The sequence below is a fragment of the Anomaloglossus baeobatrachus genome, chromosome 11, assembly GCF_048569485.1.
Source record: "Anomaloglossus baeobatrachus isolate aAnoBae1 chromosome 11, aAnoBae1.hap1, whole genome shotgun sequence".
NCBI classification, from domain to species: domain Eukaryota; kingdom Metazoa; phylum Chordata; class Amphibia; order Anura; family Aromobatidae; genus Anomaloglossus; species Anomaloglossus baeobatrachus.
In genome coordinates this window covers 71014295-71034713 of record NC_134363.1, presented here as the reverse complement: position 1 = coordinate 71034713, position 20419 = coordinate 71014295, and the positions used below count along the sequence as shown (strand labels likewise).

The 20419-nt window shown below is 45.0% G+C and overlaps 1 protein-coding gene across 1 annotated transcript in view; it reads right to left on the bottom strand.

The window, feature by feature from the left end:
* Nucleotides 1-19052, bottom strand: part of CACNG8 (calcium voltage-gated channel auxiliary subunit gamma 8) — a 281981-nt gene extending 262929 nt beyond the window's left edge. The window contains exon 1 of the mRNA XM_075327768.1: nt 18600-19052. The gene's annotated coding sequence lies outside the window, so the exon portion shown is untranslated. The remainder of the gene's footprint in view (nt 1-18599) is intronic.
* Between the last annotated feature and the right edge of the window lie 1367 nt (nt 19053-20419).

Here is a 20419-nt window from a genome sequence, read left to right as displayed (position 1 = left end):
AATTGTTCCTCAATAATACAGGCCTAGAAAGCAGCTGTGTATTTTTAGCAAAGCTTTGTATTCCATAATAATCCAATGAATGCAAAAGCAAAGACTCCTAAAGTGAAGTGGGTAGAAAAATAGAAAGGTTTAGTAAATAGGGTTTCAGGCACAGACCTCAGTATGCTCAAACATTTAGGCCTGCTTAGCTGATAAATTCGCCCAATTGCCTTGTCCTTATTTTATCAAGACAAATGTTTGCAGTTTAGCCATTTTATCTAGAATCTGCAATACAGTAGAAGGCAATCATAGACGTATGATTCAACTTCCATCATTACTGCCCACTTTACTTATAAATTAATCTGAAATATTAATTAACAGCTCCTTTTTCTTGAATTATGTAGAAAACTAAACCAAAAAGGACAATTATTTTAGAAGTATTTGGAAAGGAAATATTGATTTCATCCAGTTTCAGAACATTCAGACTGTGGCAAATCAGCACTTGGACTCTTGCATGAAGGTGAACTGTTATTATTAATTAGGCCAGTCATATGGGTCCTACTGTTTGTTAAATCAAAAGAAGATAACCATTGTCTCTTCCCAGACTGATCGGAGCCTTATTGTCTGTAAATGTGTATTGCCTCAGACACTCTGATTGCATAGTTCAGAGAAAAATTAAGCAGTCCGATTGTACTTATGACCAATGAGAGAGCTGCCATTTCCAACCAATTCTGTAAGATACCATAACCTGAATTGAGCACTGAGAGCTATAAAAGGGTTTTGCTCTTGTCGCCAATATTATTATTATTCTACATGCCCTCAGCCGAAGAACTTTGGCTCCACCTGGGGAATCACAGAACTGCATCAAGAGAAGGATTCTACATGATGCCAGCCAAGGAACATCAGCTTCAGCTGGGGAATCCCAACTGCATCAAGAGAAGGATTGTACTCTTCTCAGTCGAGGAGCTTTGGTTCTGACTGAGGAAATAGAGAATTGCTTCTTAAGCTTGCCGCTTTTTCTATTCATTGCGTTCACTCCAAAAACGGGGTGCTGCTGGACTGGGATAGTTGGCTTTGGAAGCTATGAAGTCACGAAGACTCTAATCCCTGGCAGGCCAGTGGAAGGGTGAGACTACTGCTTGTACCATCTTGTGTCTTGATATATGTTTTTGACTGTTGGTGAACCAATAAATTCTCACCAATGTGTGGTTCCCTCACCCTCTGTTGTCTGAGTAGTGTTTTGCCCTTGGCAAAGGAGAGTGAACATTCAGTTGGGATGAGCCCAGGTCCGTGCAGTTATTCTAAAGACAGCCAGGCCAGTGGAGGAGAACATCCACTGACCCTCGTGTCTCCACAAAGGCCATCGATAAAAGAACATCAAATGAAAAAAAATCCTGCTATTAAAGAAATATATGAAGAACTTGTCTCTGAATGCTTTCAGAGATCAGCCATTTTCTCCTTCTTCCTGACAAAATCTTCCATACAGCTGAAAGATAACTGGCCGATTAAGGAACCTCTTTCTATTGCTCGGTCTGCAAAAGAGCAAAAATATTACATCCTGCCCCTTGGCTAAACCCACCTTCCAGCCATCCATCCGTAAGGTGATAGATGACAGGGATCAAGATTATATTAACTCCTGTATGCAAGATTGTTTTTCTAGAGCTGTAAAAAAATCCTTCAGTATCAAACAAAATGGAGAAAACATTAATTTGGTGTTCCAACATGATGTTTAATTCTACTAGTTAACAAGCACTTGAGTAGATGTGACACCCTGGGCAAGCCAGGGGTCACAGGTCATCACACCATCACACCCTACACCCCAGTTAGGAACACCAAGGCTACCAAAATCCTTGTTGCCTTCCTCCAGGGGCTGATGTTCACACCAGGGGGTGGGCCAGGCGGTTGGCTCCGCCCACCGAGGAGTTCACAGCCCTGGAGGCGGGAGAACCAGGCAGAGGAGTGAGGGAAGTGAAAGTAGAAGGAAGTGGTAGTGGAGCTAAAGAGAAAAGCTGAAGTGACAGGAAAGTGACAGTAGTAAAGCCTCAAGTTGGTCCGGGTGTGTGCCCCGGACAGTGACAGCAAGGTCAGCAGACGGCGGTGATAGTCTGCAGGGGGACTGCTCGGAGGTTGCTGGAAGGACCGCGGACGGGTGGTGACCCGGCGGTCTGGAGAAGTATACGAAGAACAGTCAGCACCAGGGCAGGGGCCTTTCGGATCCCGGCAAGGCTAGGAGTCGCCATAATTTGCCAAATCCGTCAGTGAAGGGGACGTCTGTCTCCCAACAACCAAGTCCCGATTGAAGGCAACAGTCCAACCGCAACGGAGAGACACCGCCACCGCCAGGGCACCAGTTTCTCAGGGCCAGCGCCTGCGGGCAAAGTAGGGCTCTTCCGGCCCATATCCAAGCCGGGGAGCGGGTTACCGGTGGGAACCCATCGCAACCATTATCAACTTAGGTGCAGGACAGAGGGACCATCACCGTCACCTACTGGGGAAAGCAAGTGCAGCCGTCCGTGGGAACCGTCTTTCCAGCCGTGTGTTTTACCGAGAACTGTGTCATCGTCTCAGGCTGAGTGAGTACCACAGTGCCGCAAGGCACAGCGCTGCCCCCGCGTCCCTGCGCCCACCAAGCCCTGCATCACCCACCTCATCACTGGGCCCCGGGATCACCAACCCCTACCCACGGAGGGGCAACACAACAACTGGCTGCTCCATACCATCCCTCCCGGGATCCCCATACAGAGCAGCGGTGGTGTCAACAAATCACCACAACCGTGGGTGGCGTCACGGACAATAAACAATCCCCACCTCCAAAAACCCCCTTTCACTCACGGGCGAGGAGCGCCGCTCGAGTCCCCGGGATCCGGCCCATCGCTCGAGCCACTGAGCAGCGGCAGGCCGCAGCAGCCGCGGCAGCCGGACCCGAGTAGCAGTGGGAGAGCGCGGCGTCCCCTCCTCCGCCCGCGACATAGATACCTCTGATGCTATCTAGATTGACAGAAAAAAAACTAGAAAGGAAAATTAACCTGTCCAAACTATATGATTTATCTGATAAGATGTGAAGATCTACTAGATGCATTAAATTTGGATTGTAAGCAGATTGTATTAAATTTGCCAACATGTCTAAATCTAATGCACATAGACTGCATTAGGGTATAGGCAAATTAAAGTTTCAAATGTTGTTCAGTCTTCTTGATGGCAAGTTTAAGCAGAATCCCAATTAATATGATATTGTCACGTGTCCATCGGAGTCCACTCCTGCAACTTCTGCTTCGATCACCAGGTGCCGCCGTATTCTCACCATGGGCAGGGCTGGTGATAGGGGAGGAGTCAGCGCCAGTGTCTTTGGTGGGCGAAGGTTCCACCCATCCACTAAGCTGAGTTTCACTGGAACCTGCAGTACCACTGGCTGACTGTGGTGGCGTGTGCCTACCAGCTGAAGTTACCACCTTTCAGTCACGGCCAAAGGGAAGGCACCACACCCTTCTTATTCCTTCTCTAGTCTGCTGGTCGCTACCAGATATAGCCTTTGTAGTATTACTGCTGCAGCCCTGGTTCACACCCTGCTCTTTTACTATTGATTCCCATGTTTTGACCACTGCCTGTTCACTGGTGACTCTCATGTCTGCCATTTTTGGACTTTGCTGCCATCTCCGATTTGACCTTAGCCTGATTTCCTGACTACCTGACGATTTTGTCCCTTTTTGTACCTCCTGGTTTTGACCCTGCCTGACGACTACTCTTCTCTGGATTGCAGCCTTCCATAGGTAGCGAGCTCCTGGACCCTGTAGTAATTCCAGATCCCTGTACAGGGGTTAAGGGTTTCTCGTGTGCTGAGTGGGTGGCTGGCCTCTAGTTCGTCCGTGACAGCCACCCTGATTGTGTTATCTGGGGCAAACATCACAGATTTACTGATGTGCTTTGATCATTGCAAAAATTTAATTCCAAAATTAAAGGGCTCTAAAGAGATGAACTTTGGTATTTTTCAGTTTTCTATTTTTAAAATCAGCTGGAGTTTAGTTCTGTGCCTTGGATATGCAAAGCAGGGCCTCTCTTTTGAACCCTTTCATTCTGGAAATTAGTAGCAATAGATTAAAACTTCACCAATGTCCATAAGACATGTCTTTTTGACTAATTACACCTTCAATGGTTTTTAAGGTGATATCTATGCACCCAAAATAAGTTTGAAGATGGTTTAAAAATAGTTTAAGATAAGAAAAAATAAACATTACTCATCTTACCAATCACTCACCGCTCTTATTTCAGTACTTCATGATCCGGCTGGCCGTAAATTCTTACTCTAACAATGATATCCCTGACATTGACATGCTATAATCAGTGATTGGCTGCAGCAGTCACATGTCCAGTTCATGGACAGGGAGTGGAAACAGGCAACGAATGTGTAAAGTGTCTGAACATAAACCCTTTAACTGGTTCTAAAAATATCAAGTTATTCAGGACTTCTCAGATAAGTTGAGCGATGTTCATGATATAACTACTCAAGTTAGTGCTCAGTGTCCATAAACTTCAGTCAAGGGAGTATAGTAGTTGATCCAGTTTTGTCACAGACGAGTCTTCAATAAACGTAATTAACTTGACCGCAAAGCCAAACAGTCATACAAAGTTATGTCAACCAGATAAAAGACACTAAAGTAATTGTTATGTATGCAGCTCTCTAAACTGGGTAAAGGGGGAATAAACCTTATCTCCCTGAACCTGCACCCACACCCTAATGGTTCCTGTACAGACTAGATTCCCTGGCTGTACAATACCATAATGGTTCCTGCATAGGCTGAAAAATCCCTAGGTGCAAAACTAAAATCCCACAACTCTGACCCGTCTGCCTGAAAGGCTGTTAAGTTGTTTCTTGAACTTCCTGAGGAAACAGAATGGAAGTTGCTAAGCACTACAAACCAAGATAGGAAGAACATGTAGAGGTAGATGTAAACACAAGGTGAGAGAACATAAAACACGTGCACAAGGGGAAAAAGGAGATGACAAGTGTATGCAAGGGTAACCTTCCACCAACCTAACAGAGGAAATAAGCTTTTGGGAAGCAAATAAGAAGACATAGATTAACAATAACACTGGTGTCTGTCTAAGGCCGGAGTCACACTTGCGAGTGACTCACACGAGTCTCACATCGGTTCCATCCGACATGGCTGCACACTCTCCAGACAGGAGCGGGTCGGCTGCATGTATTTCTATGTTGGGTAACATAGAACAGAGACAAACTAAGTAAGTGAGAACACCTGACTAACCACAAATCAAAGAAGGAAAAGCAAAAATAAAACATGCATCAGCATTTGAAGAGTAACTGACTAGGCTGTAGCTTAGCAGGGAAGGAAACTGACCACGTAGCACAGGGTCACCAGATGGAGTTCCGAGACCAAGGCATGACAGTACCACCCATTCTATGAGAGACCACTGGACCCTGTGCACCCCCACCATTTGATGTTGCTGATGGAATTCGCTCACCAGAAGATCCGCATGTAGACTCCCAAATCCACCCAGGAGTCATCCTCAGAACCACAACACTTCCATTTGATGAAGTAGTGTAAACGGCTCCTGACCCTCCTGGAACTCAGTACTCGCTTTACCTCATACTCCTGATCCTCCTCCAAATCCACCTTAATTAAGTCTCGAGGACAAGGTGTCCCTTCAAGTTTATTTAAAAGGAAAAAATTAAAGCAGTTTTTATTTTCTAAGTCGTAGGAAGTTGACTTTTAACCATCATAGGATTCAAAACTTTAAGACTTAAGGGTGCTTTACACGCTGCCACATCGCTAACGATATACCGTCGGGGTCACGTCATTAATGACGCACATCCAGCGCCGTTAGCGACATCGCAGCGTTTGACATCAATGAGCGACGATCAACGAGCGCAAAAACGTGAAAAATCGTTGCTCGTTGACACGTCGTTCATTTCCTTAATATCGTTGCTGCTGCAGGTAAGATGTTGTTCGTCGTTACTGTGGCAGCACACATCGCTATGTGTGACACCGCAGGAACGACAATCATCTCCTTACCTGCATCTTACCTGAGGAAGGAAGGAGGTGGCGGCATGTTCCGGCCGCTCATCTCCGCCCCTCCTCTGCTATTGGACGGCTGCCGTGTGACGTCGCTGTGATGCCGCACAAACCGCCCCCTTAGAAAGGAGGCGGATCGCCGGCCAGAACGACGTCGCAGGGAAGGTACGTCCGTGTGATGGGTGTTAGCGATGTTGTGCGCCATGGGCAGCGATTTGCCCGTGTCGTACAACCGACGGGGGAGGGTACGCTCGCTAGCGATATCGGTACCGATATCGCAGCGTGTAAAGTACCCTTTAGATTTTTAAGAACAACGACACAAACTCCTTCACCCTAAAGATAAGAGGCTTCATACATCTGTGGTTGGCATTATTTTTGGCCTGATCACTGGTCAAAATCTTGATTAGCAATAGTAAACCCGCTTGGACCCGAAGAGAGGTGTTAGCCATATCATAGAGTCTGCAATTATGGACATACTCTTCAGCATCCTTAAGAGAATTTTGGCCCTATAAAGCTCTAGAAAGAGACCTCCTTTTGGCAGAAAAATCTAGATGCTCTGCTAAGACAGAACCATGTATTTCTTTAAGCAAATCTACTTTCAAAGAGAGTGGTACATAGAGTTTGTTTATAGGCATATCTTTTGGCGCACTGTCCTCAGCATTCTGAATGTGTCTGAGATCTGCACTTAGAGCACCCAGTACCAGTGCTTTTTTTGTGGCGGTACGCGCCAGTACGACATACCAGAAAATCTGAAGAGCGCCTCTGGCTCTGTCCACATGGTTAATTTGTAAACTATACAAATTAGCCATGTGGAGCGGAGGCACAAGCCAGAGGCGTATCTAGGGAGGAGCTGGCGGGGCGCTGTCGGGCTGCCTGATGTTGCGGTGTGGAAGTCTGCCGGGGTGGGAGCCACTATTCTCTGAGCATGGCTGTCACGCTGACAGCCGCACTCACAGAAAGTGCAGCGCGCAGCTCCCACTGCTGAATTGCCCTTGAATCTGTCAGACGCAAGGACAAATGAAGCGGTGATCCCTGGTGCTGACTTCCGGGTCAGAGCGACGATTGTCATGTGATCAGGTCAGCTGATCAGACTGCTGACCCGGAAGCCAGCGCCGCAGCGCAGAGGCGGCAGAGAAACGCTGATAAGTGCTCCACTGTGGAGCTGAAGACACGGAGGAGGAACATTATGGGGTGAGAGGTGAGTATTTATGAAACAGTATGGGGGAGAGAGGGTAGGGGAGAGAGGGTGGGGGAGGGAACTATCTGTGGACACACTATAGGGGGGACAGAGGGTGGGGAATGGGAACTATGTGGGGACACACTTTGGGGGGACAGAGGGTGGGGAGGGGGCAATATGTATATACACAGTATGGAAGAGGGAACTATCTGTGGACAGAGTATGGTGGGAAGAGAGGATGGGGAGCGGGAAGTATGTTTGGACACTGTATGGGGAGCGAGAGGATGAGGTTTCATGCATGAGAAGAGAGAGGATGAGGGGGTGATGCATGGGGACAGAGAGGATGAGGGGTGATGCATGGGGACAGAGGATGAGGGGTGATGCATGGGGACAGAGAGGATGATGGGTGATGCATGGGGACAGAGAGGATGAGGTTTCATGCATGGGGAGAGAGAGGATGAGGGGATGATGCATGGGGACAGAGAGGATGAGGGGTGATGCATGGGGACAGAGAGGATGATGGGTGATGCATAGGGACAGAAAGGATAAGGTTTCATGCATGGGGACAGAGAGGATGGGGGGTGATGCATGGGGACAGAGGATGAGGGGTGATGCATGGGGACAGAGAGGATGAGGGGTGACGCATGGGGACACAGAGGATGATTGTTGATGCATGGGGACAGAGAGGATGAGGTTTCATGCATGGGGACAGAGAGGATGAGGGGTGATGCATGGGGACAAAGGGGATGTGGAGTGAACTGGAAAGAAATTTTGAGGACACAGAATAAAGAGTGACATGGTATGAGGAGCAAGTGGGTAGGATGGGGAGTGAGGTGGAAAAGTATATGGACACACAGGAGGTAGTGAGGAGACAGTAAGGGATGAGAAAAATGAGATGGGCACAGAATAAAGACGGGGTAGTGGAGGGGTGGTATGGAGAGCGGGCAGAATGGGAGGACAGTGTGATGTTATAGCAAGGAGGGGGAGTGTGATGAAGGCACAGTATAAAGACGGTGCAGTATAAGGGGACACAGTGTAAAGGACACTGTAAACAGTAGGCTCAGTTTGGAAAGAGGGAATATGTAGGCCATGTACCATAAGAGGGACAGTGTGGGTCATATTTTGTGCAGAGAATACTGTGAGGGGCCATTATTTATTCTGGGGCACAGTGTAGGGCAGATATTTTTAAGTAGAAGTATTATAGTCATTCTGCTATTTTAGGGGCATCGTATCGGGATGTGCTGCAGAAGACCGGAGAAGATGGAAATCTGCAGAGAGGAGATGTGAATGTGAAAAGTCATTATTGCGTCAGGACAAGATGAAGAATAGAAAGAAATGACTAGAGACAACATCATCTATAAGGTACCTGAATGTAAATGTTTATTTGTGATACTGACTATGTCTTATCATTAGGCCTTGGTCCCACTTGCGCATTGCTTCTGATGTGAGCGCAATGGGACCCCCACTGATCAGCTGCTCTTAATGCAGGTGGCCGGAAATGCTTATTTCTGGATCTGCTCCGTCCTTTGATGGTGTCCGCAGCTGGGTACTGCACATCCACCTCATTGATTTTAATATGCAACTGCTGCTACTATCAGAAGACGGAGCAGATCCAGAACTGAGCACTTCCAGCCACCTGCCACCACCGATACCTAGAGTAGGGAATTGGCGGGGGTGCCAGGTGCCGAACCCCGACCAGTCAGACATTGGTGACCTATCCTAAGGAAAGGTCATTAATGTTAAAGTAGTGGACAATCTCTTTAATAAAGTCTTGTGCCGTCTGACAAGTTAAGGGTTACTATGTTTTTATTTATGTTGTTAGGAGCATTAAAGGGGTTGTCCAAATTTGTGATGAGTCTGCAGTCACTCCTTGTGTCACTCTGTGACTGCAGCCTTCTGAATTCTCACAGTGTGCACACTGCACGCTGTCAGGATTCTCTGGTGCTGGCGGTGAGAGTGGGAGGTTATGAAGCTGCAAGTATGAGATTTACATAGATGTGGTCACGTGCTGAACAGACATGCTCAATGAAAATGAATTGACTGAGGCTGGACACATCAGATCAGAATGTGGCCAGAAGTGTACAAATCTCATACTTGTGCTCACATGATCGTCCATTTTCCCCACTGTAGAATAGACGGTGGTTGACCGCCACCTTGCCGTGCACGCCCAGTGTGGTTTGCAAATTCCTTCTGTTGCCATCAAAATTCATGTTGGTGCCTGTTCACACACAGCCACCGCCCCCTGGTCCATAGGCATCATTATTTAAGCACCACCTGCCTGAGGCTGTTCCGCCCTTCATCCATGCTAGCTGGTCTGGCACTGTGAGGGCCAGTTCTGACATTGTGCTGGTGTGTGTGGTTCTGCCACACACACTGGCACCTGGGCTACCTTTATTCGCAGTTGTCAGTCCTTGCAGCATGGGAGCGGTTCTGACATTCCCCGGGTAAGTGGTGTTTCTTATATGGTCCTGTTCAAGTCATTATATGAGATCTTATGGTAGATATTAATTTATAACATAGTGTAGGGACCCCGCTACAGAGATTTGCCGTGACGGGGCAGGGGGGCTCAAATCATTGATCAATAATTTGCAAAAAATCTCATTGAATTGTTACAGTAGGAATAAATTTGTGAATTTTACACTTGTTATTTTTTCATTGTTGCATGCCACTCATGAGCAGTGCTGGCTCCCCTCTTCTTTGCGTTCAATGAAAATGAATTGACTGAGGCTGGACACATCAAATCAGAATGTGGCCAGAAGTGTACAAATCTCATACTTGTACTCAAATGATCGTCCATTCTCCCCACCGGCACCGGCACTCTCTCCCCCTCGCTGCTCCTCAATCTGGTCCGGTGGCGCCTGACAACACCCCCCCTCCCCACGCTCCTCGCCTCAGATCAGAGATGCGTACCAGCAAATATCTTTTTACAAAAAAGCACTGCCCAGTCCTACCCCTTCAACAAGAACCCTGTTTTATTTGTGTCTCAATTTTGGGACAATGTTGAGAGACAAAACATGAGCCTTAACATTTTTTGTTCTGAGGAAATAAGCTATGAGAGCTGAGGATCTTGAGAAACACCCAGAAAAGCAGGAGTAACCCTATGACCTAATCTCCTGGGTCTCCCACTCGATGACTGGATTGTGTGTCAGACCCAGCCCCATAGATTAAATGAATTCAATGTTGGAGAAATCATAACCACAATACAGCAAAGTCATGATCAGTTAGAGTTAAAGTAGCATCTCAATCAACAAATCTAGGCATGCAAAAAAAATCAGACTTTTTCTCTAATACAGGCGTCCATTTTTTTCTTACAGCTGCCCCTTGACACCATCTCAGACTCTTGGAATCTGCATCTCTACAAGAAGTCTCATTTTTATTTCACTTTTGAAATTCTGATTAATTACTTATTTCCCATTAATAAATTTGAAACATTGAATCATGGCAAACCTGAACTAGCACAATATAAATAAAACCAAAGGGATGCTCCAAGTTCAGATCTCCCTTTGGTGTCTATGCAAGCACCAGTTTCCATAGTTTTATCAGTGTCAACTGGTGGGGTGGAACATGGTACTGAAATGCCTTTAAATGTCTATCTCTCAGGTGTCTATCTAAACAAACAGGCAGTGTTATAGCTTCATCCAGAGACTGCAGGCATCATGTCATTATTCTGACCTGAACGTCCGTGATAGAACTGACTCCAGAAAGCAGAGTTGTTTCATGAGGTCTCTACTGCCCAAAGTCTAAGCTGTTAGCAGTAGTCCTCAACTCAACTGCCTTCCTCAAACAGCTTGAGGATCTTGGATTCATTACTGTGACTTTATCAGTTTCATCATAAATGAGGCAAAGGCCTGAGAAAAATGCCTCAACAAAGGAAAATGGAGGACTGTCCTTAGGCACAAAACATGCCCAGGCTTGTGGATCCTGTGAAGCAAAGACAAAACAATGCCCACTTGTTGACTCTCACACCCAGATGAGACAGGACGAAGGCGAAAGTACAACTTGCATGAGGCAGAAAAATTCGAGAACTTACGTATTTCAACACGGGTAGATGGGGAATAAAGCTGATCACACCGCCGATGAACCCACACCTTACCGGTTCTAGACTTGTATCTCTAGCTGCACAGCACCCAACAAGAAATCCACAAATTGGACCTTTCTGCCTGAAAGGTGAGGTAAGGTAAGGAGATATAAAACACGTCCACAAAGGGAAAATGGAGAAAGACAACAGTAAGCATGGGAAACCTCCCAAGAACCTTGCAGAAAAAAGTAATGTTTTGGGAAGGCAAATAAGAAAACACACAGTATTCACAACGCTGGTCTCTGCCTAACAGGCAAAATTACTAGCTAAGGGCCGGAACTCCTCAGCAGTAAGAAATATAACCAGCATTGAAGGCTAGAGCAAGGAAAAGATAATTAGCCCAACCCAGTAGGTGATAGGACAGAGACAAACTAAGCAAGTGAGAACACCTAACTAACCGCAAATAAATAAAAATAAAATGTGCATCAGCATTTGGACAGAGACTGACCAAGCTGTGGCTCAGCAGGGAGGGAAACTTAGCATGCAGTACAAGATCAAAGGATGGCATCCCAAGACTTAGGCATGATAGTGTTGCCCCATCTATAAGGGGCCACTTGAGCCTATGAAACCCCACCATCTGATGTTGCAGTAATCACAACGCTGGTCTCTGCTTAACAGTAGTGATGAGCGAGTATGCTTGTTACTTTCTCGGTACTCGCACGAGTATCACTGTACTCGGACTACTCGGCGGGTACCGAGTAATTTCGCGATACTCGTGCTGTACTCGTGGTCTTCATCCCTGCATGTTGGCACTCTTTTGAGAGCCAGCCCTCATGCAGGGATTGGCTGGCAGACCACTGCAATGCCACAGCCCTGTTAGTTGTGGAATTGCAGTGATTGGCCGGCCTGCACAGCGTGACCGAGCCTTTATACCGGCGGGCGTGCTGTGCTCTGCACAAAGCCATCTCATATTCCCTGCTTTCCCCGCCAACAGGCGCCTATGATTGGTTGCAGTGAGACACGCCCCCACGCTGAGTGACAGGTGTCTCACTGTACCCAATCACAGCAGCCGGTGGGCGTGTATATACTGTGCAGTAAAATAAATAAATAATTAAAAAAAACGGCGTGCGGTCCCCCCAATTTTAATACCAGCCAGATAAAGCCATACGGCTGAAGGCTGGTATTCTCAGGATGGGGAGCTCCTTGTTATGGGGAGCCCCCCAGCCTAACAATATCAGTCAGCAGCCGTCCAGAATTGCCGCATACATTATATGCGACAGTTCTGGGACTGTACCCGGCTCTTCCCGATTTACCCTAGTGCGTTGGCAAATCGGGGTAATAAGGAGTTAATGGCAGCCCATAGCTGCCACTAAATCCTAGATTAATCATGTCAGGCGTCTCCCCGAGATTCCTTCCATGATTAATCTGTAAATTACAGTTAAAAAACACACACCCGAAAAATCCTTTATTAGAAATAAAAAACAATAACAAAGACCCTCATCACCAATTTATTAACCCCGACAAAGCCCTCCATGTCCGGCGTAATCCACAGACCTCCAGCGTCGCGTCTAGCTCTGCTGCATGCAGGTGACAGGAGCAGCAGAATACACCGCCGCTCCGGTCAGCTTCACACAGCAACTGAGGTGAGTATAGCGATCAGCTGCTGTCAGTCAGGTAACTCACGGCCACCGCTGGATCCAGCGGTGCCGCGATTAACCTCAGTGACAGCTCAGCTGATCGCTATACTCACCTCAGTTGCTGCGTGGAGCTGACCGGAGCGGCGGTGAGTAGCGCGATCAGCTGAGCTGTCACTGAGGTTACCCGCGGCCACCGCTGCATCCAGGTAACCTTAGTGACAGCTCAGCTGATCGCTATACTCACCTCAGTTGCTGCGTGGAGCTGATCGGAGCGGCGGTGAGTAGCGCGATCAGCTGAGCAGTCACTGAGGTTACCCGCGGCCACCGATGCATCCACCGCTGGATCCAGGTTACCTCAGTGACAGCTTAGCTGATCGCGATACTCACCTCATTTGTTGCGTGGAGCTGACCGGAGCGGCGGTGAGTAGCGCGACCAGCTGAGCAGTCACTGAGGTTACCCGCGGCCACCGCTGCATCCACCGCTGGATCCAGGTAACCTCAGTGACAGCTCAGCTGATCGCGATACTCACCTCATTTGTTGCGTGGAGCTGACCGGAGCGGGGGTGAGTAGCGCGATCAGCTGAGCTGTCACTGAGGTTACCCGCGGCCACCGCTGCATCCACCTCTGGATCCAGGTAACCTCAGTGACAGCTCAGCTGATCGCGCGGCTGTCTTCAGTTGCTGTGTGAAGCTGACAGGAGCGGCGGTGTATTCTGCAGCTCCTGTCACCTTCATGCAGCACAGCTGGATGCGACGCTGGAGGACTGTGGAGTACGCCGGACATGGAGGGTTTGTCGGGGTTAATAAATTGGTGATGAGGGACTTTGTTAGTGTTTTTTATTTCTAATAAAGGATTTTTCGGGTGTGTGTGTTTTTTAACTGTAATTTACAGATTAATCATGGAAGGAATCTCGGGGAGACGCCTGACATGATTAGTCTAGGAGTTATTTGCAGCTATGGGCTGCCATTAACTCCTTATTACCCCGATTTGCCAACGCACTAGGGTAAATCGGGAAGAGCCGAGTACAGTCCCAGAACTGTCGCATATAATGTATGCGGCAATTCTGGGCGGCTGCTGACTGATATTGTTAGGCTGGGGGGCTCCCCATAACGTGGAGCTCCCCATCCTGAGAATACCAGCCTTCAGCCGTATGGCTTTATCTGGCTGGTATTAAAATTGGGGGGACCGCACGCCGTTTTTTTTAATTATTTAATTATTTATTTCACTGCACAGTATACACACACCCACCGGCTGCTGTGTTGGGGTGCAGTGAGACACCTGTCACTCAGCGTGGGGGTGTGTCTCACTGCAACCAATCATAGGCGCCGAAAAGCAGGAAAGCAGGGAATACGAGATTGTTTAATGAGCGGCCGGCTTTTTCAAAAGAAGAAAAGCCGCCGGAGTTTAGTGAACAGCTGTGCAGCGCCGCGGCAGTGATCGGGGAACGGTAAGTAAGAGAGAGGGGGGAGACTGACCGACAGACTGTAAGAGGGGGACAGACAAGACAGAGAGAGACAGACAGAGCGAGACCGACCGACGGGAGATAGAATGAAAAAAAAAATGACCGACATCGCTAGTAAAAAGCACAAAACGTGCGTTTTGGACATCGGAGTGCCACACAATGTTTTACGTAAAATCTTTCATGTATTTATCTCAAAAAGTAACATACACCAGCTCTATCTCACTATTGGGTATGTACCCTTAACATTTCCGCCATGAAAATTCATTTTGGTGTCATTTTGGAAGGTTTTCTGGTGAGTCCGTAAAAATGGCGTAAAACTCGGACAAAATTGCTCACAGCTGTGACTTTTGAGTGATAAATGCTTCAAGGGGTCTTCCCCATGCTGTTGCCATGTCATTTGAGCACTCTTCTGAGACTTTTGTGACATTTTTAGGGTTTCTACATGCTGCCAGGGGTCATTTCAGAAAAATACTCGGGTCTCCCATAGGATAACATTGGGCTCGGTGCTCGGGCTGAGTACACGAGTATCTTGGGATGCTCGGCCCGAGCCTCGAGCACCCGAGCTTTTTAGTACTCGCTCATCACTACTTAACAGGTAAAATCACTAGCTAAAGGGCTGGAACTCCTCAGCAGTAAGAAATATAGTCAGCAGAGAAGGCAGGAGCAAGGAGAAGATAATTAGCCCCACCCAGTATGTGATAGGACAGAGACAGAATAAGCAAGTGAGAACACCTAACTAACCGCAAACCAAAGAAGGAAAAACAAAAATAAAACAATCATCATCATTTGGACAGAGACCAACCAGGCTGTGGCTCAGCAGGAAACTTATCACGCAGCACAAGGTCACCATATCAAGTCTCGAGACATGACACCAATAAAGAGTTGCTCTGAGGTTTTTCATTATTTCAATATGTATCAAACACATAGTAGTATAATTTAGAAATACGTTTGCTAATGTCCAGAACATGTAATACCAAGTAGTTATAGTGAGGATATGGATTTCTTCTAGTCTTCCTTTTATTAATTCAGATGAAGAACAAGGCTTAATCCAGTCCGAAATATTATATGGCAACCATTGCAGGATGAAGTTAAATAAAAAGTTTACTTCAACTAGGTCCTCCTGTGATCAGCCTTAATGTATAGGAAAACTTGGCAGGCAGTGTTCATTTCACATGGGAAATTAGGCATTGCAGAATCAGTGGGATGTCTGTGTAATGAAAGACAAGACAGGTCCTCCAGAAGAAAAAACCTTCTTTGTAACTGCTTCCCAATTTGGCCAAAAATAAAGATTTTTAATAGCGGGCTCTACATTATTAACTCAAAATTCCATACAATTTAACAAATTTTGCCTCCTTGTCTTTTGGTCAGAGTGGGGAGTAGCTATATTAACAATCAGGCGATCCAGAGGACCCATATGTCCATTTATTACAAGAACAGCCCATTGATTTCAAAGAGGAAAGTGTAATTCTTAATTTCCCCTGTGATAGCACAGGAGTAATTCTTCACAAATTATTGCTTTTCCCTATAGTGTTCTGCCTGGATTTGGACCCTTTCTCGCGAAAAGGAAATGCTCCAAGCAGACAAATCATTTCAATTTGGGGGCTCTTTAAATATAAAGAAGCTTATAACGTCACTCCACATCTTATATCTGTATAGCTCTGAAGGTAAAAAACAACTCAAGCACAATCAATGTACATAATCATACATGAGCCTAGTTTTCTGATGTTGTGGTTTGTCTTGCAGAGAATTACATACAAATATCAAAACAAGTATCAAATTGACCAAGCAGAAAGATGAATGAAAAATTAAATAAATCTGACTATTACGACCAATTTCTAATGACAATTCATATATATACAGTGTATATATATATATATATATATATATATATATACATATATATAAATTGTCAATAGAAAGTGGTCGTATTGGAAAGATATAAATATATATATCTAACAATATATAATATAATATTATTATATACGAACAGTATATGTGTATGTATATAAAATATTATATATACAGACAAAATTATTTATCACATTTTTTATATATATATATATATATATATATATATATATATATATATATATATATATATATATATATATATGTGTACTATTATGTATAAAAATATATTTATATCTATATTCAGTATATATATATATATATATATATATATATTTATTTATCAGGCTTCACCAGACTACGGCCTTTATTTGGGCTCTTGTTAAATTTTGCATTTGTTGCACTGTTTTATTTATCATTTTTATTTTATTTTACCCAAATATTGTAAGACATACAGAGTCCAGCAGTGGAAATACAAGTGATTGGTAACTGTGTCACACAGTGAAATGGATGGGTCTCACCTACAGCCCATACAGCGACTTGGCTATAATATTTGTTGGCCCTAGTGGGTAACTAAGCACAAAAGATGTTTTAATACAGATATGAGGTATGTGGTATTATTGTGAAATGCGACCTCATTAACACTTGAAATCCTGTAGGGGGCTGCAGTTTATCATGAAAAATGCATGGGTAACACAAGTTAATATTCCTAAGGGATTTTAAAAGGCCTATTTCTTTATTGCTTGGTGGAAAAGATTGATTTGTATCTGTTCTATAGTAGACAGGACAATTAAATAGATAAATATGGAATAATGCTGGGTTCAGGCCAGGACCCCAGGGGTTCTGAGCATTGTTACGGTAGTAAACATGAAAGAAAGGTTCTCTAATGTAAGGGATCAATGAGATTTGAAATAATCTATCAATATCCTGATATTACAACTAGTCAGATCTGATTGTATCAATAATTAGTATCATATCCCTAGAAACAAGCATATAATCTTCAATTTTATCTACTTTATATATTGGAATATTTGCATTAAAATCTGAATATCAAAAAGTGAATAAAACACAAAAATATAAAAAAGGGCATAAAACAGGTATCAACTAAGGATTCTATAGGACCCTAATTAACAATGCACAGCTGCCACCAAAGCAAAAACACAGCTCTCCAAGAGAAAAGCCCCTCAATATCCCTGGAGAAAGTGAAATCCCTAAATCCCCTCTCCTGCAAACCAGTGGCCACCCGCCAGGAGCATGCTGCAGGGACGGACGGATGGGGCACTTTCACTTCACATGTACATTTTATTGCATAGTAAAGACCATGTCAGTATATCAAAGCCCACCGATTGGGAGGAGGCAGAAGGACAACGGAAATAAAACAAAGCCGCTTCCTGAGCCTTCTTCTACAGAGAATTATATATATATATATATATATATATATATATATATATATATATATATATATATATATATATATATATATATATATATATATATATATGAAATAAATAAATAAATATATATATATATCACATATGTGTGCATATATAGACATATATAGAGTAATAATATATAAACATTTATACAATATTTATTCTCTGCAGAAGATGCAGTGCATATATATACATATATATATATATATATATATATATATATATATACACACAGATATATATATATATATATATATATATATATATATATATATATACATATATATATATACATATGCTGCTTCTGCCATACAATACATAAATTGACAATATATATATATATCACCCCCAATTTCCAAAAACCTACCCTAATCTCCAAGACAAGATTAAGTCATATTGTGTACACCCCTCAGCTTCACACAGCAGCAGGTTCTATATGTTGGAAATGTTTATTATTTCTTCCGTTTTATATAAGCAGATACATTATATGTGCTATTTCCCCCCATATAGGAACAGCCTCACTCTATAATTGCCAGTATTTATTAAATCCTCTTAAAATCCCAGAAAAAGCCAATTGTTAGACATGCAACTAAGTATCTGTTGCATTTTCCAAAAAGGATTTGCCTGTCTCTAATCAAAGGAGAGGGAATGCAACAAATCCCTGTGTTACTGGGAACGGGCAATGTACAGAACGCTTTAAAAGAGGTGTGTTTAAACATTATATATTGATGCATATAAATATTTACATAAAGATAACATATACATACATAAGCATGCAAAGCATACACAAAGAAGGAACATTCATATCATGTGCATGTCAGATATAGTGGAAATGATTGAAAAATGCATATATATATATATATATATATATATATATATATATATATATATATATATATATATATATATATAACATGTATATACATCCATGCAGATGGTGACATATAATGAGAAGGTGCCATGGAGCTGCCAGCTTGGTCCAGTAGGCACCATGGCATTGCATTGAGCCTCTTACCTTTGTTAGAAGGTGTGCTTTGATGGGGGGATGTATGTCTGTGTATAAGGGGGACCAGGAGATGCTTCACAAATCCCTGGATGTCTTAGCTCCTCTCTCCCTCATGCCCTGGAAGGTTCTGTGAAATGGCGTTTATTTTAAGAGGGGATATTTTGCAGAAAAGGAGAAAGACTTCAGCATCCTGTTATTATGTCACTGGGAGAAACCACTGTGAAAAAAAGTACACGAGAGAAAAGGGGAGAGATGGAGGGAGAGAGAGAATGAGACAGAGAGCATGCACACAGTGCTGGGATCCAGGTGGGGGAGGGGAGGAGAGACAGAAGGAAGGAGTGAGGCTAATACATGTATGTTGGCTGGAAGGAGTGCAACTTGCACATGTATGTGGGCTGGTGACGGTAGACTACAGAGGGGGCACAGCGCACACATTCCCATGTGCTGGAGCTCAGGCAGACTGGTCCATGGCTCTGCAGGAGGCAGTGCACAGTATGGAGGATGCTGCTTTGCAATGGGAAGGAGGGTGACTAGTCAGAGCACACAGGCTTGGCATGAGGGTGAAGCCAGTGGCACTGTAGCTGCATTCTCCATTCACTCCGGTTAATTCTGCTGTATTAGACGGATTTGCAGGAGCCAGGCCTTTTATTTTTTTTTTCTCTTCTGCTCCAGCTCTCTTGGTTTCCATGGCAACTTGAGATGCTCATCTCCAATAGTCTTCTGATCAAACCGCTTACTGGAATAAAGTGCTTCCCATCACCATGCAAACCCATTTCTTAGCCTAGAAGGTAGAGTCCTAGCGAAAGACTAGGAAAGGTCACTACGGAGGAGATGAAAGCCTTTCTGTCACATGAGACTTCAGTGTTGTGACAAAGTGTTCGCACCTTTTAGATGTCATTTATGGCTTCGCATTTTGATTCACTGATCGGTGACTGAATGGTATTTTAGAGAAAGGAGACCCTTGTGCTGCATTTAAAGGCAATTTGCCCATAAATGTCATGTTTTGCCTCCTTACAGGATCGATGGTGGGGGTCTGACCACTGGTGGCCACAGACAAAACACAGACTGGGCAAGAACAGTATATGGGCATTTTCCAGTTCAATAAGCTGGGGGTATGTGGTCCCCTTACCTCAGTAGCCCCAATGAGATTGCACAGTTTGCACCAATATGTCTGCACCTGGGTCTGACATCTGGGACAAACACCAGTCCTGAGTGCACATGTGCCGCCCCCGTGTCAGCAGCCGGGCTGCTTAGATCCGGATCCGTGGTGGATCGAGGGGTCTCCGGACCCAGGGGTCGTGCGGCCACTCAAATGAAGGGGGTATTTACAGGGGATAGTGTTAGAGTTCGTGACGCCACCCGTGGTATGTGATAATTTGGGGTACCACCGCTGCATTTGGGCGTACCCGGGGGCGATGGAATGGGGCAGCCAGGTGTTAGAACCCTCCACGGGTAGGGGGGATACACTGGGACTCGGTGATGGTGTTCAAGGAGTGCCGTGGGGAGCAAAGGGGTCACTTTCGTACTAACTCAGTCCATTAAGCTGACACCGACAACTGAATAAACCAAAGTTCTGGACACCGCTGTCACTGAGGGGAGCTAGTTCAAGTCCCATCCCCAATGGTGCTGCCTGGTGATCCATGACCTGCCTCCTGGCACTAAGTTTACTTCTCTGTTGGTCCCGGTAGTATGAAACTAGTCAGGTCCCGCTCCCCACTATGGCTAACTGTGGGAGCTTGCTTTCAGGGTTCACGCTTGGAATTTCCTGGACCGTTTTTGTGGAAAGTCCTATCCCCCTCGTTGCGCTAGTACTCCGATTTTGGAGCAGG